General features: G+C 39.7%; 1 pseudogene; it reads left to right on the top strand.

The window, feature by feature from the left end:
- The first annotated feature begins 856 nt into the window (after positions 1-856).
- LOC107695310 (cingulin-like protein 1) overlaps positions 857-14,835 on the top strand; it is a 38,179-nt pseudogene continuing 24,200 nt past the window's right edge.

Here is a 14,835-nt window from a genome sequence, read left to right as displayed (position 1 = left end):
AAAAACACATTTTAACAAGTCTCTTCTTTCTCGGAATTTTGACCTCAGAAATACTTTCCTACAACTTTTTTGTATTTTTATTTTTAAATAATAATAATTATTATTATTATTATTACTACATTACTACTAATACTACTACTACTTATATAGGCTACCCACTTGTTAGGCCTTGCTCTAATGCTTAACTCTTATCAATAAACAAATGTAAATTTCATATAAGTAGTACCAGATAACGGGAACGGGATTTTTCAGGCACTTGGCAAATTCCTGTAATTAAAAAATGTTCAAAACAAAATAGATTAAAACCATTTTTTACCTAAAAAAATGTACCTGATATAACAAAACGTTGCTGTACAACAAAAAATAACAATCCAATATGAATGCTGTGAAAGCTGTTGCGTGGATTTTAGCACGAATAGAATATTATTCGTTAAACTATTCGTTTTATGATATTTAATAAAATGTTCGATTTTTAAATGGGGTTTCTTCAGTGTTGTTGTTGTTGTTGTTGTTGTTGTTTTCAATAGTGAAAAGAGACATGTTTGTTCCCATCTTGAAAATGGCTCATATACTTTCTCTATCCTCTCCTAATAATTCATTATCACCTGAAAACCCTTGATTTCACCGATACTGGAAGCACAAGGGCTTGGATGGCCTACACCAAGTTTCTGCGCATTGTGTCTTGAGATCAGGTGAAATGCGAAATGGCTCTGATCGGCAGTCCTGTCGCGCAGATCAGCTGATCGTGAATCAGGCTGCAGCGGGTGGGTGGAGTGAGGGATGGGGGTGTGGGCGGGGCTTTACGCTCTACAATAGCCCGTGCGCGTGAAGTAAAACTAGTCTGAAAACAAGACGTGCAACAAGTGACTGACTGAGAGGAGATGGAGTTTTCGCTCTGTGTCACAGCTGTTTACAGAGCTTGATCAACAGATAAACGCATATGTTTTGGATAAACGACTAACAGCGGTAAGTGCTGCTTTTGGATTTTGTTTTTATTACAAAAAGGTGTGCGAATCACTGTTATCCTAGAGGCATTTGGGCAACATGGTAGGAGTTGAGATAAATGTTATTAAAACATTGAAATTAAAATTCATAAACTTTAATGAACACCCAAACAGGTAATTTTATTGTATGAAAAATCTATATTATTAAACTGCACATGCAGTGCTTGGAGCATGTTAGGATGATTGTTTGGTATTAATTACGCAAAACATTAATTAGTTTGCAGAAAGCAATTAAAAATAAATAAATAAATAAAACTTGGCTCAACTATGTGCATAGTGCATAGAAAAGGCCAAAGTTTAGGAGTTGGTAATGAGAGTTAAACTTAAGACAGTTTCACCAGAAAACTCTGTTTTGAGTTTCCATGGAAGAGGAATGCAGGTGGAGGCCTTGCTGCAAGAGTTTGCCCAGCCTGAGTTAGCTGCCCTGTCAGAGTTTCCAGTGGGCACAATGAGAGAAAAAGAGCTACATTAACACAATTGAGTCCCTTTGCACATAGTACATGTGATACAGGAGCTGAAAGAGGCTATTGTGTCATCCTTTTTTCTGCACAAGAGCTCTGTTCCTTGTGGATAAGGGGCTTGCCGCTTTTTAACTTGCCCTTATTGTTCTTTATTATCCCCTTCTATGGGGCTGGAAAGGTTGAGTCTCTTCTTCTGTCTTAGGTGTGTTGGCCGATAAGGAGAATTTTACTTTTTGGCTTGCTTCTTTATTATGATGTGTTCATGTAGTGTTTTTTTTAGCTCTAGTGTCACCTTCATTCTTCATTGAACAGATTTTTTACTTGCCTATTGAAAATGAACCAATGCCATCTTTGTTTTCTTCATTGTCAAGCCCTCAGGGATCTCACAGGTTGCATGCACCGTAATACACTGCATGCTTTGGTCATACCATTGCTGTTGCAACAAAGACATCGATATGACTCATGCAACCTTTTGTTGTCTTTGAGGTGAAAGGATGTTATCAGTGGGGTCCAGAAGAAACTGATAATAGCCTGTTGCCTGGTGTGATGTCTGTAATAGGGCGAAATTTTTGCAGCTTTGTGTCTTGCCATTCCTGTGGCACAATACTGTTGCTCACTGCGTATGTCACCGAAATTCTTTGGACGTGATGACACTGGCACTGGCACTGGCACAGTAGGAGTGCAACTGGGTGTTTTTGATTGTTTGCAGTCAAAATTGGCAGCATTTTGAATGTTGTACTTGAACCAAATTACATGAAAATGTCTTCATTGCTGCACTTTGTTTTATTTCCATAAAAGATATAAGCTGTTGATAGACAATTGTCACAAATTGTTTAAAGACAATTGAATACTAAATCTGAACTTCCTGTTTTTTTCCTTCGCCTATCGTTCTAACGCAGCCCCCATACTGTACAGTGACATCATTAACCTTTTTTTTTTTGCCAATATTTGTTATATACTGTTATATATATTTTGTTAATACTCTGTTAGCTTTAGTCAGCAATGTCAATGTGCTTGAGATTATAAAGTCTGAGACCCAGCTGAAAGTGACTTAATTTGCAGTTATTTAATTTTCTGCATGCTTGGCATGCTCTTATGAAGTTAGTGGTCATCGTTGCACTGTTTGTAATGACATTAGATACTGTAAGGCGTCATCTAACTCAAGTTCCTTGGAATAACTACAAAGACTATGGCATGTGCCTGTGTCAATGTTTGTCTCAGAATAAATTCCAAACCCTGAGCAATGGATATGTTTAAAAGGCTTGCAAGGTCCTGTTTTTTCCAAACAACCTTTGTTTGTGGTGGAGGATCATACTAAAAGCTTTACTTTGACTTTGGTTTTGGGTCTAAAAAACTTTTGCTACATAAATTTTGCACAATTATCTTCTGAGTCTGAAAAAGATAAACAATATGGCATAATCAAATGCTGTCAGACCGTCTTATTGTGGACTTTTAGATGTGCAAAGATACTGTAAGCATCACAAACTACTTGTGTAATAATGAGATTATGTCTTTGTTTGCTTCCACAGAGAGGTATTTGGTTGTTTCGCTCAGTGTTCCTGATGGAGTCTTATAGAGTTAGCGACATGCCAAACACAGGACTACCGCAAGGCTATATGCAGCCTTCCCGCTCAAGAGGACAGAGCAATGGTACTTATGGACTCAGTATCAGAGTTCAAGGAATAGATGGACACCCCTATGTGGTCCTCAATAACCAGGATAGAGTTCCGAACCCCTATGCAGTGCCACAAAACAATAATGGACATATGGATTCTGAAAGCCCATTCAATTATGATGAATATGATTTCAAAGGAACCAGGAAGAATCTTTCTGAAGGCCCATATATGGACTTTATGTCTCCAAAGCTCCATGGAGGTCCTCACAATGGGACTTCTGATCCTAAGAATCAGTCCAGTCTTTTAAACTTCCAAAAGCATCCAGAGATTCTCAAGCCATATGATCCTGAGAGCAATACTCTTGATAGCTTTCGAAGTCTGCCTTCAGTTGAGAATCAAAATCCCTACCCAGGATCCCTACCCAGAGCCAACTCCCCAGTTGTGAGCCAAGCCAGATCTTCCAGCCAAGTTCCAGAAGCATCTTTACCAGATGACAGGGGACACACCCAACCTCAGGATCGTCCCCAGACACTTTCGTTCAATGTACAACCTCAAACAGGTCCAACCAAAGACCGTGTTCTGGCACAGCCTCAGGTCAAACCCCCTGTTCAAGCACAACCTCAGGTTAAGCTGCCATTTAAGACTCCAGTGCCCTACCAGACTCGGACTCAGCCTTCACAACGTCTTCCAGTTCCTCAGCCATCTACAATAGCCAGCAACCCCAGTGACCAAACCAAGGCCTCTTCTAGACCTTCCAGTTCAGTGAGTAGTGCAAACTCCAGTTTGGAACGAAGTCGACGTGAACCAGACGTGTTGCCCTTGCGCCGTATTGACTCCAGTGGCCCTGTGCTACAGTCTTCCTCCTCCCGAAATTCCTCAATGGGCTCCACCACACCAACCAAGGAAGACCAGTTGGACCAGCTTTATGCAGAGACTATCAACCGTCATGAGAACCGGCGCTACCTCCCTTTCCTGCCTGGCACAGGGCGTGACATTGATACTGGTTCCATCCCAGGTGTGGATGAGCTCATCAAGAAGTTTGACAGTAAAGAGACTCAACAACGCAGGGGTCGGTCAGGGCGGAGGAATCGACTTAACCCAGAAGACCGCAAGCGATCCCGTAGTGTCGATAGCTCCTTGCCATTCAGCCTTGGGGGTGACTCTGACTACTTGGATGAAGTTAGCCGGAATCGAGGCAGGTCTACAGAGCATCTCCTTCGCCCATCACTGCTCCTGCAGAAGGCCGCTGGAGTGAAGACTTCCCCCATGTCACCAACTTCCACTGTTGGACCCAGGATAAACCTAAGAAACATGACACAAGTTAAAAGTGCTCCAGGCTCTCCTCAGGGCACAGTCTCCAACTCTTCAGCTGCTATTTTAAGGTACAAGAATCCCCTGAGTCGTCCCTCTGTAGCACCTGTAGAGAATAAAAATGAAGAGGCCAAACCATCACAGAGTGTGAAGTGCCTGTCAAGTGTGAAAACAGGATCAATTTCTCGTCCCGCTGTCAATGGTAAAACATCAAGAACCGAAGTGGATGCTCAGGTAAGAACGCATAGTCTTCCTCTTTGCTATTCTGAAATATTTACCACCATTATGGGGGGACCAGTAAATTGTTTTATGCATGTATACTGTACATATCATGACATGTATTTCTTTTCTTTTTTATCTTTTTGCTCAGGTGACGCCTGATCTTCTGAAAGGTCAAGAAGAGCTTTCACAACAAACAAATGAAGAGACTGCCAAGCAGATATTATTCAGTTACCTCAAAGATGGGTAGGTGCACTTTCCAAATTGTTTGATATGGATTTGTTAAACATATCAACAAATTCAAAATCGATTTTTTTTGTCAAAAACATTAACTTAAAATATTTATTAACTGATCAATGACCAATGATAGTCCATGATAAGGAAAAGGGAAAACCCTTTTAAAAATCTACAATACAATATATGCATATACCATTTTCTAAAGAAGTTTAGATTTAATGCTTGCATATTTATAATAACTTTCAAAAACATTTTTTACAAGTTAAAAAGTATATTTATTTATTTATTTGAGTGTTGTCATTTTATTGGTGTATTGACATTTATTTTTTGACATTTTTATTATTATTGGCCTTAACAAACAGCCATGAAGGTCTGCAGGGCTCCTCTATATGGTATAATTTCCTCTACTATTTTTTTCTGCTGCATGTTGGTTTCACCACACAACTTTAATCTGGCACACTAAAGTTTTTGACAAATTCTAAATGTGACAATTGTGTCCTTATTGGTCTATGGTTGTTTCCTACTCAATAGTGTTCTCACTTTTCTTCTGAGAAGTGAGATTTTTCTTGGAATTTAAGGTAGTTTCCACATAGTCTGACACATAATGATAACAGTACAAAAATTTGACCTCCCCTACATTTCTTCTTCATTTGTGTCCAGTAGAATCATCCACTCATAACTCTACCTCCCACACTTCTGTCTCACCCTTTCAATGAAAGAACAGGTTCTTAATGTTCCTCTTCTAATATCTTACATCAAAATGGCAAGTCATATTTATTATGATAAACATTCAAAATAGCTGCTTGTTAGATGTTCCAGACTGTTGTTTGCCTAATAAAAATGGTTTTAGCTCACTGCCAACAACTCAGAGCTGTTATTTTACTAGGACTACATTTCCACCCAAAACAGCACTGTTTCCTGCTCTCACCTAATCCTGCATGATCACTGCACAGCTTCAAACGCATGCTGTAGGTGCCCGACAGCCCAACCTGCTCTAGTGCAGGAGTTCTCAACTCCAGCCCTCGAGGTCCACCTTTCTGCAGAGTTTAGCTCCAACCCTAATCAAACACACCTGAACAAGCTAATCAAGGTCTTCAGGATCACTAGAAAGTTACAGACTGGCGAGTTTCATCAAGGTTGGAGCTAAACTCTGCAGGAAAGTGGACCTCGAGGGCCAGAGTTGAGAACCCCTGCTCTAGCAAATAGCTGAACCCGTGCCCTCCCTGAACTCCATATTCTTGATGTCAAATGTTCTGCCCTCTCTGCATTCCTTATGTGCTGCATGGAGGGAGGTGAGCAGAGCGGATTATACACCAGTCAACCCTCTGAAGCCTTGCGTATCTAGGATCATATATTTTCTGGTCAATGGCAACTTTTATTAACCAGCTCTGCAGGCAAAACTTGTCCTGAGGTAGTAGTTAGTTACCATTCAGTGGCGCGTACCATAGATGCATCAGGTTAAGGGTCGTGATAGTTGTAATAGAGCAAAAAAATATAGTCAGCAGTGTTGTGACATGACACGTCTGTTGGCGACAGCAGCTTACGTCATGAAACCGTTAATTACAGTCCGCTCTGTGGGAGGTGTGTGTGTTTGAAGGAGAGGCGGTGCTGGTCTGCTGGCTTCTCCTCTCTCTTTGCTAAATGTAATGATACGCTTTAGTCTGTACTGTATATGCATGGCAGTAACCCAGTGTTCTGTGCTTTTCCCTGATGCATCACTCGAGTGCCCTGTGAACATGTATCCCTGGGTATCCACGTCCCTGCTCAGACACGCATTCCTAGACATGTGACTTGTTAAAAGAAGGCAGTAATTAGGGTGGGCAGGTCATAAGGTGACACATCAAAAGCCTGAGTACTCTGTACTCTCCACGCAGGCAAAGAGCCAGGCTGATTTTTCCCAGAAATATCAGGGATTATACTCTGATCCAGTCACTCACATACACACACACACACTAACATTATCTACACACACTTTGGCTCAGAGAAAAGGACTCTCAAACCATCTGAATGAATTATGAGCACTTGTGTCATGTTTTGCAGGAGCAATGATAATGATGACACTACCAAGAGAAAGGTCAACCTGGTGTTCGAAAAAATCCAGACCTTGAAGTCACGGGCTGCTGGGAACGTGCAAGGCGACAACAAAGTGAGCCGTTGTTGTGGCATTGTAATTGGGTTCAACAAACAGCTAAGACTGTGAGCCTCTTATAAGAGAGACTTAGTCTATCTCTTGGAGAAAGTATAAAGGCAGGTTGAGGTTATTTACTCAGCAAACAGCATAGTCATGGCTAATGTTTAAACATATGCAGGCAAAATCAGACCAGTCTTTTTTACTGATGTTATTTTAAAATATTATATATTTTTGTTTTTAACACTCACACCTACGAAATCATGAAATCTTGTATATGCAAAGACCAGTTTACAGTGAATGAGCATTACAAATTCCCATCGTTTGAAATATTTCTGATTAAAACAGATTTTTCTTGAGAACTTGCTGTTTGTGCTCTGTTTGGATGTGAATCTGTATCAAATCGCTCTAATATAGCACCTGAAAAGAGCTCTGTTACATAAAGACGTTTCTCTTTCAGTCTCCAGACCTTGCAGCCCAGGCTAGAGCCCTCCAGGAGCAGAAAGCAGAACTGGAAAAAGAAATCGCTGATCTTAAGAAACAGCTTGAGGATGAAAGCAAGGTAACGGCGAAACTCTCTCTCTCTCTCTCCACTTATACCTCTACTCCCTTAACTCGTCAACTGTACCTTGGACCCCTACTCTCTCTGTTTAGTCAGTATGTTAGAAGCTTCCATGTTGATTGAAAATCCCTCCCATATCGCTCCTTAATATCAATAATCAAATTAACCAATTACTGTCTGCTTATAAAGACTGGGCCTTAAATCCAAAAAAGATGTCTTGTGTCAAAGAGTCAATGATTTTTAAGGTTCAGTAAGGTTACTGTCATTTCCTGTCCTTACTGTCATTTCTTATTATGTCTCTCCCTGCAGAAGCGCAGTGATCTGAATGAGACTCAGCTGAAGGTGGGAGCGGGAGTGAAAGATTTGAGGAGAGAGCTGGACCAGAGTCAAGCCGAGTGCAGCAGACTGCGGGACAAGCTTAGTAAAACAGAGGCTGACCTGCGCGCTACAGTGGAGGAGTAAGATGCTGTCTCACACAGAAGACCCACACAGAATCTGTGCATGTAGAAAATTCAGCAAAATTGGAACACCTGTAATTGACAAAATTCAGTTAAAAGCTCTTTTAGCTTGCACATTTTACTATATTTAAATCCATTCTGTAGAATTTGCCCCCGAATTCAATGCAGAAGATGCTGGTTCATGTCTGCCTGGCCCTGCTTATGCTTATGAGCTGTCTATGTGTTCTCTGTGAACTTTGGAGCAAAAGTAAAACTTACAGGTGTTGGCCCTGATGTGAAACCTCCTAACGCTGTGAAAATCTACACTACCCTCAGATATACAAGTTTCTGGGATTTCTCCATCCCGCCTCTATCTAAGGTTGTCAAAATAAAGTGTCAATTATCTTCTGAGACACCACGGTTTGAATTGGCAGGGGTTTATATGGCCATGAGCTTAGCAGATTACCAGGCATGTCTGTCTCTTCAGAAGGCGGGTATTCTGAGTGTATTTGTGTGTATGTCAGACTCTACCAGGTGAAAATGGAGAAAGAGCAGTACCAGACTGAGATCCGAGACCTGCAAGACCAGCTCTCAGAGATGCACGATGAGCTGGATGGAGCCAAACAATCTCAAACAGACAGCACAGACAAAGAGGCCATGATGGAGGTACAGTATTAATACTTTTATTCAGCAAGGGCATATTAAATTGAACAAAAGTGACAGTAAAGACCTTTATAATGTTACAAAAGATTTATAGTTCAAATAAACGCTCTTCTTTTGAATTTTCAATTTATCAGAGAATCCTGAAAAAAAAAAAAAAGTATCTCAGTTTTCACAAAAATATTAAGCAGCACAACTGTATTAACATTGATAATAATTAGAAATGTTTCTTGAAATGACCAAATCATTAGAATGATTTCTGAAGGATCATGTGACACTGAAGACTGGAGTAATAATGACTGCTGAAAATTCAGCTTTACCATCACAGGAATAAATTGTTTAAATATAAAACCAGTATATTAATTTGTACTAATATTTTTATTTACTGTATTTTTGATCTAATAAATGCACCATTGGTAAAAATAACAGATTTCTTTCAAACTCATACTGATCCCAAACTTTTGAACAATAGTGTAACTTAGGTGCATAAAATTTCATGGAAAGCTGAATATTTCCCATGCAAATTTTATACATCAGTAATCTGTAGCATAACAGATCCAGCATTTGCATATTCAAACTAATTAAGACTTGAAACTGATGGCAGCAACTCTAACATTGTACTGTCCTCTCTAGGACTTTATGCAACTGAAGCTAGACCTCCAGGAGCTGCTTCTAGCCAAAGAGGAGCAGGAAGAGCTGTTGAGGAGGCGTGAGAGGGAGCTGACCGCTCTTAAAGGAGCTCTGAAAGAGGAGGTAGCAACTCACGATCAGGAGGTGGATAAACTTAGGGAGCAATATGAAAAGGAGATCCGTAAGTTGCAGATGGCTGTGGAGGAAGCTAAACAGGTGATTTATATCTGCCATTTTACGTTTTTAACTAGGGCTGCACGATATATCGAAATATCGCAAATGTAAATATCACGATATGCATATCGCAATGGCGTGCGATATCTGAATCATTTTAATAATAGGCTACTTAAATCAAAACGTTGCAAAAGGTCAAAGTTTTAGTTTGACGCATATAGCAGAGAATTGCTTGACGTTAAAAAGTTAAGTGCAATAAGTTGCAGAAAACAACTCTTTGCCGTCTCGTCTTGCTGTATGACTCACCCCTGAAGCGCGCGCACAAGCCGCATCTCGCACAGCGTATCTTCAGTCCTGCCGCACATGTGCAAAGCGCGCGCGCACACAGAGAGACGCGTTTCAGATGGCGTTCTTTTTTCCCCCTTTTTCTTTCTTTTTTTACTGACTGTTCACTTGCCTTTAATCATGTTTGAACTTTCTCAGACTATAGTTTTTGCTGTGGTATATGAAGAAGTACTTAAAGTGTATGGAAAGCAAAGTCACAATGATATAAAATTAATGTCATTCATTTTTTTGTCATTCACATTGATGTTAAAATTAAATTTTCTGATTTGTGACATTACTTTTTATGTACTGCTAAAACACTGCTGGTCACTTTCAGAAGTTGTAGTGAATGTTTCTTTTCCAAGAAAGAATGTGAAACAAATTGGTTATATAATTTTCATTTTTAAATATTGTAAAATATAATTTAAATAGATTTTTCACACTTTAAGCAATATCGTATCGCATATCGAATATCGCATTTTTTAACAAGGTATCGCATATCGCATTTTTTTCAATATCGCACAGCCCTATTTTTAACCAAAACAATTCACAAATAAATCAGCGGCAGCAGAGGTCTGTGTGATGTTAGGAACCATGTAAACATTTCCTGAACCCATTCCCTCTATCTCCCTATCATTTCCTGTCCTCACTGAAAGTTCCATGTAACAAAGGAAATATGATGTTTAAAGTATTTTTATGCAGAGTTAGCATGCTATTTTTCAAATGATACATTCAGTTAAACATAAATATCATCTCACAATAGTTAAATTATGATTTCACGTTTTGACTTGTTTTGAAAAAGTAAGGGACTACTTTCACCTTCAGCCTAGTCAGCAGTTTTCATAAAAAGTGATTTCCTAGTGAATTGCAGTAGTTGATCATGATGGTTTTATTCAGATGAGGGCAAAACAGATGACAAAATCCCCAGATACTGAAGAGACAGTAAGAGCAGCGTGAAGAGAAAGAGTGAAAGAGGTAGTCTCAGGACAGATTGGTGTCCACAGGTGGGTGGAACTCCTTTAGCCTGCCTCTTAGCTCACTTCCTTTTTGCAACAAAGGAACTTCCTGTCCAGAGGATGCCATTGTTGTCTCAGTTTAGATGTATTTTGAAGTGTTCAATCTTGGTCCGGTGCCACAATAAACCTGCTGCAGAACTCACTGTGCTTATTTTCGAAATAGCTGCATGTTGGGAGAATAGTGGTTGGTTTTATCCTTGGATCTTTGAGAAGTGGACAGAGAGACAGATTATGGACATTGGCTTTCTGGATATTTTAGCGGGCGATTAAGCCATCAGGCTCAACGAGTATTACCGTGCGCCTCTTCTTTATGGTGTTAGTGTTGATAGGAAGGCCCCATGTGGAGGAACACTGAAGGGTGAAGCACTAAATGGAGTTTAGAGCTGCTTAATTGCAGTGGCAGGCCATCACTAATCTAATGAGGCTCTGATGGGGTGGTTAGCTGGTCTCTCTCTCTTTCTTTGAAAATGAATGATGGGTTTGTTTCATATGCAAATAGCTGGGGGAATTGCACATGGCCAGTAAGTGGGTCACTGTGCAGACAAGGGGTCTTACAGATGACACAATGGGGGGATGTCTGTACAAAAAGGTTAGTTTGATTTGTTTACCCCATGAGGTTTTCTCTAAAGTTTGCATTAGTTTAGGCTATTGAACCCAGGTTTCCGAGTACACCTTATGTGGATATTTGTACAAGGCTTTTGTTACCAGCAATGTAGAAATTGTTGGTGGTACAGTACAACTTGGTGTTTGTTTCTGTCCGTTTGTACGGTTGCATATAAAGGTATTGCTGTGCCCTAACAGCAGGAGGGGGAACAGAAAGGGAAGTTGGGGCTCACAGTGTCCCCCTCTCAGCAAGAGATTCCTGATTCTCAATGGTTAGGTGTCCTTGTGAAGGGTTCTCTCCCTGCTCCAATAGCTTTCCCTATTTTCTTATTCGTAACTGGATTCTTTTACAAAAACCAGACTCTCACTATTATGACTCAGATTAGTTATGGACCGTTATATCAGCCAGTTATTTCCATTTTGAGACTATTCCATTCGTCAGCATGTCCACTTAGTATATTCAAAAAGTTTCACCGCTGCCGTATTAGTTTCAAACTCTATAACTGCAGCTTTGTGAATGGATGAGTTTTTGTTTTCAAAATTATTGAGCTAAATGTGTGTTTATTAATATTTTTTTCAGCTGTTTTGTGTACAGCTCATGTCAATAAAGTTGTATTATATCTCTAGGTTTTTAATTAAAAGTTCACATGAGTGATAGATATAACATAATTTAATTAGCAATTTTATTGCTAGTTATTAAATAAAAATTTCCATTGACTGAATAAAAAAAACAATTCTATTCATAATGAACACTTTATTTCATCAAAGTATCCAGTTGATGAGCTGATTCAAAAGTTTGGAGTCAGTAAGATTATAATATTTAATTAATTATGATTTTAATGTTTTTATATTTGATTAAAAATACAGTAAAAACTGTAATATATTGTGAAATATTATTAGAATTTAAAATATTTTTTAAATGTTTTCTATTTTAATATAATTTAAATTAATCTTCGAAGTCTTCATGTGACCAGTCTTCAGTGTCACATGATCCTTCAGAAATCGTTTTGGTGCTCAATAAACATTTCTTCTTATTATCAATGTTGTGCTGCTTAATATTTTTCTCTCAGTGATACATTTTTTTTTCAGGATTATTTGATGAATAGAAAGTTCAAAAGAGCAGAATTAAAGGGATAGTTCACCCAAAAATGAACATTAAGTCATTAACTGCCCAGCCTCATGTCGTTCCAAACCCGTAAGACCTTCGTTCATCTTCAGAACACATAATAAGATATTTTTGATGAAATCCGAGAGCTTTCTGACCCTGCATAGACAGCAATGCAACTGACTCGTTCAAGGCCCAGAAAAATAATTAATGATAGAATTTTCATTTTTGGGTGAACTATCCCTTTAATCTGTCCTTGCTGAATAAAAGTATTAATTTCTCAAAAAAAAAAAAGTGTAGTGTAGTGTAAGTTCTGAAGGTAAATGTAAAAAATGTCACAGTTGTCTCCAGTCTACCCTACAGCCGCTCATATGAACAACTCATATCAGTCAACCACTACTGAAAATCCAAAGCAGATCTTGCATTGGTTGTTGGTATCAGGATGTGTAGCCTTTGGTGTATTTGAGTGCAGTGCCGTTACTGTGCTGTATTTGTTTGTTTTGTGGGCTGTGGCAGATATAGAGCTCTAACGGTCTCCTCGGGGCTGTTTGGGGAGCCGACAGTCTCACAGGACGTGGTGTGTTTCCTCAGGTGATGATAGCAAACTGTTCCGGCCTGCTCTGTGGTGATTCAGCTGGATGCCTGAGTAGGAAGAGGGGAAGTGTAGGAGACGATAGCGGGACAGAGCGATGTGTAACATTGAAAATAAAAGAACAAAAACAGTGAAGAACAGCCATATGAAAACAAATAGAAGCTTTAAAGAGATTGTGCCTCTACATCTCACCCTTCAGCCTAATAGAAACAAGCTCAGTTGTTAGCAGTGTCTTGATGGACAGTGACAATGATTGTAAGAGATTACTGTGACAGTTCATAGTCTACATATAAACAGCAGCCCTCATGCGTGACGCAAACTTGGCATATAAGAGGCTGAACTCACTCCAGTTTTGGCCTGGATTCTACTGCCATTGTTCTCACTGTCCCACAGAGCCAAAGTCCCCTGCTGTCAGATGAAGTGTAGTGCCCTGGAACCCTACAAACCCCCCACCATGAGCTCAGCAGAGGGGGTCCGACCCTCTGAGCTCCCGCCTTTATGAGATTAAACACAGAAGCACAAAGCTAAGGATTTAGCCCAGGGTCCAATTGAGTCTAAACATCTTGGCTGTGGTTTTAAAAACGGGAGAGGGTGGAACATGATGGCAGTTATATCTGTAATGTTCGTTTAAGGTAGTGGCATGGGTCTTTGTGTATAGAAAACAAGTGATGAGTTGCGTTAAGTACAGTCACACCCAGTCTCATGACACCATGTGTATGTCAGTGTCAAGTGTGGCTGGGAAAGTTATTTGCCCAACCTGCTTCTCATTTCTGTTCTAGAGTCTTCGTTACATGGTTGATTTATTTATTTACACAACAGTTGAAAGGTTTGGGGTCAGTAATCTTTTTTTTTTTTTTCATGTTCACCAAGTTTGCATTTTTTCTATATAAAATACAGTAAAATGGTAATATTGTTTCATATTAGTACAATTTAAAATAAATGTTTTCTATTTTAATATATATTCAAATATTATTTATATTATATACATTATTGTAGGTCCTATATGCCCCGCCTCTCTCAAACGCTTCGTTTTCTACAAAGTCCCTCCTTCCGACAAGCGCAGTCTGCTCTGATTGGCCAGCTGACCCAGTGCATTGTGATTGGCCGAACACCGCAAGCACTCGTCGAAAATGTAATGCCCCTTACCATAATCGCGAGCTTCATCTTTCAAAATAAATGTAAAGACAGTAAATAATGTCATTAGTTTTACCATCAGTTCAAGCCCAAAAGGGGACAGACACAGTAATGATGCAGTACACAAGCCGCGGTTAAGACAGCTGACTCCACTTTGATGTGACGCTGTCTCTCTCTCTCTCTCTCACATACACACGCACGCGCGCACGCACACACACACACGATGCGCAAAACTCCGCATTTGAACAGTCAATAGCAAATACTTAAACTAGTAACAAAACATACTTACAGTCGCTGATTCAGAAGCGCCAGATTGTCATAGCAAAGTCAGAATTACCTCCTCTCCTAGGTTCACGAAACGGTCATCCATAAAATGCATTGCTGTTCTGTTGTAAGTAATCTTAAAGATTCCTAAATGCATCTACTTTCGGAAGGCCAAATAAAGTGCTTTTGCTTTCGCCTAGAAACACACAGCGTCTCCCTGACATGGCTGCTTCAACACTAACTGCGGTTACTGAAACCACACCTTCTTTCTTTGCGTGCACATTTGGGCGGCATTATGCAAATATTTCCACATAGTGAGGTAGATATGTGGGGGCGTGTTAGAACGAGCCGTTTTAGG

This window comes from Sinocyclocheilus anshuiensis, unplaced genomic scaffold, assembly GCF_001515605.1.
Source record: "Sinocyclocheilus anshuiensis isolate Anshui unplaced genomic scaffold, SAMN03320099.WGS_v1.1 scaffold282, whole genome shotgun sequence".
Classification (NCBI taxonomy): domain Eukaryota; kingdom Metazoa; phylum Chordata; class Actinopteri; order Cypriniformes; family Cyprinidae; genus Sinocyclocheilus; species Sinocyclocheilus anshuiensis.
The sequence above is the reverse complement of the archived record's forward strand: the minus strand, read 5'-3'. Positions and strand labels throughout refer to the sequence as shown.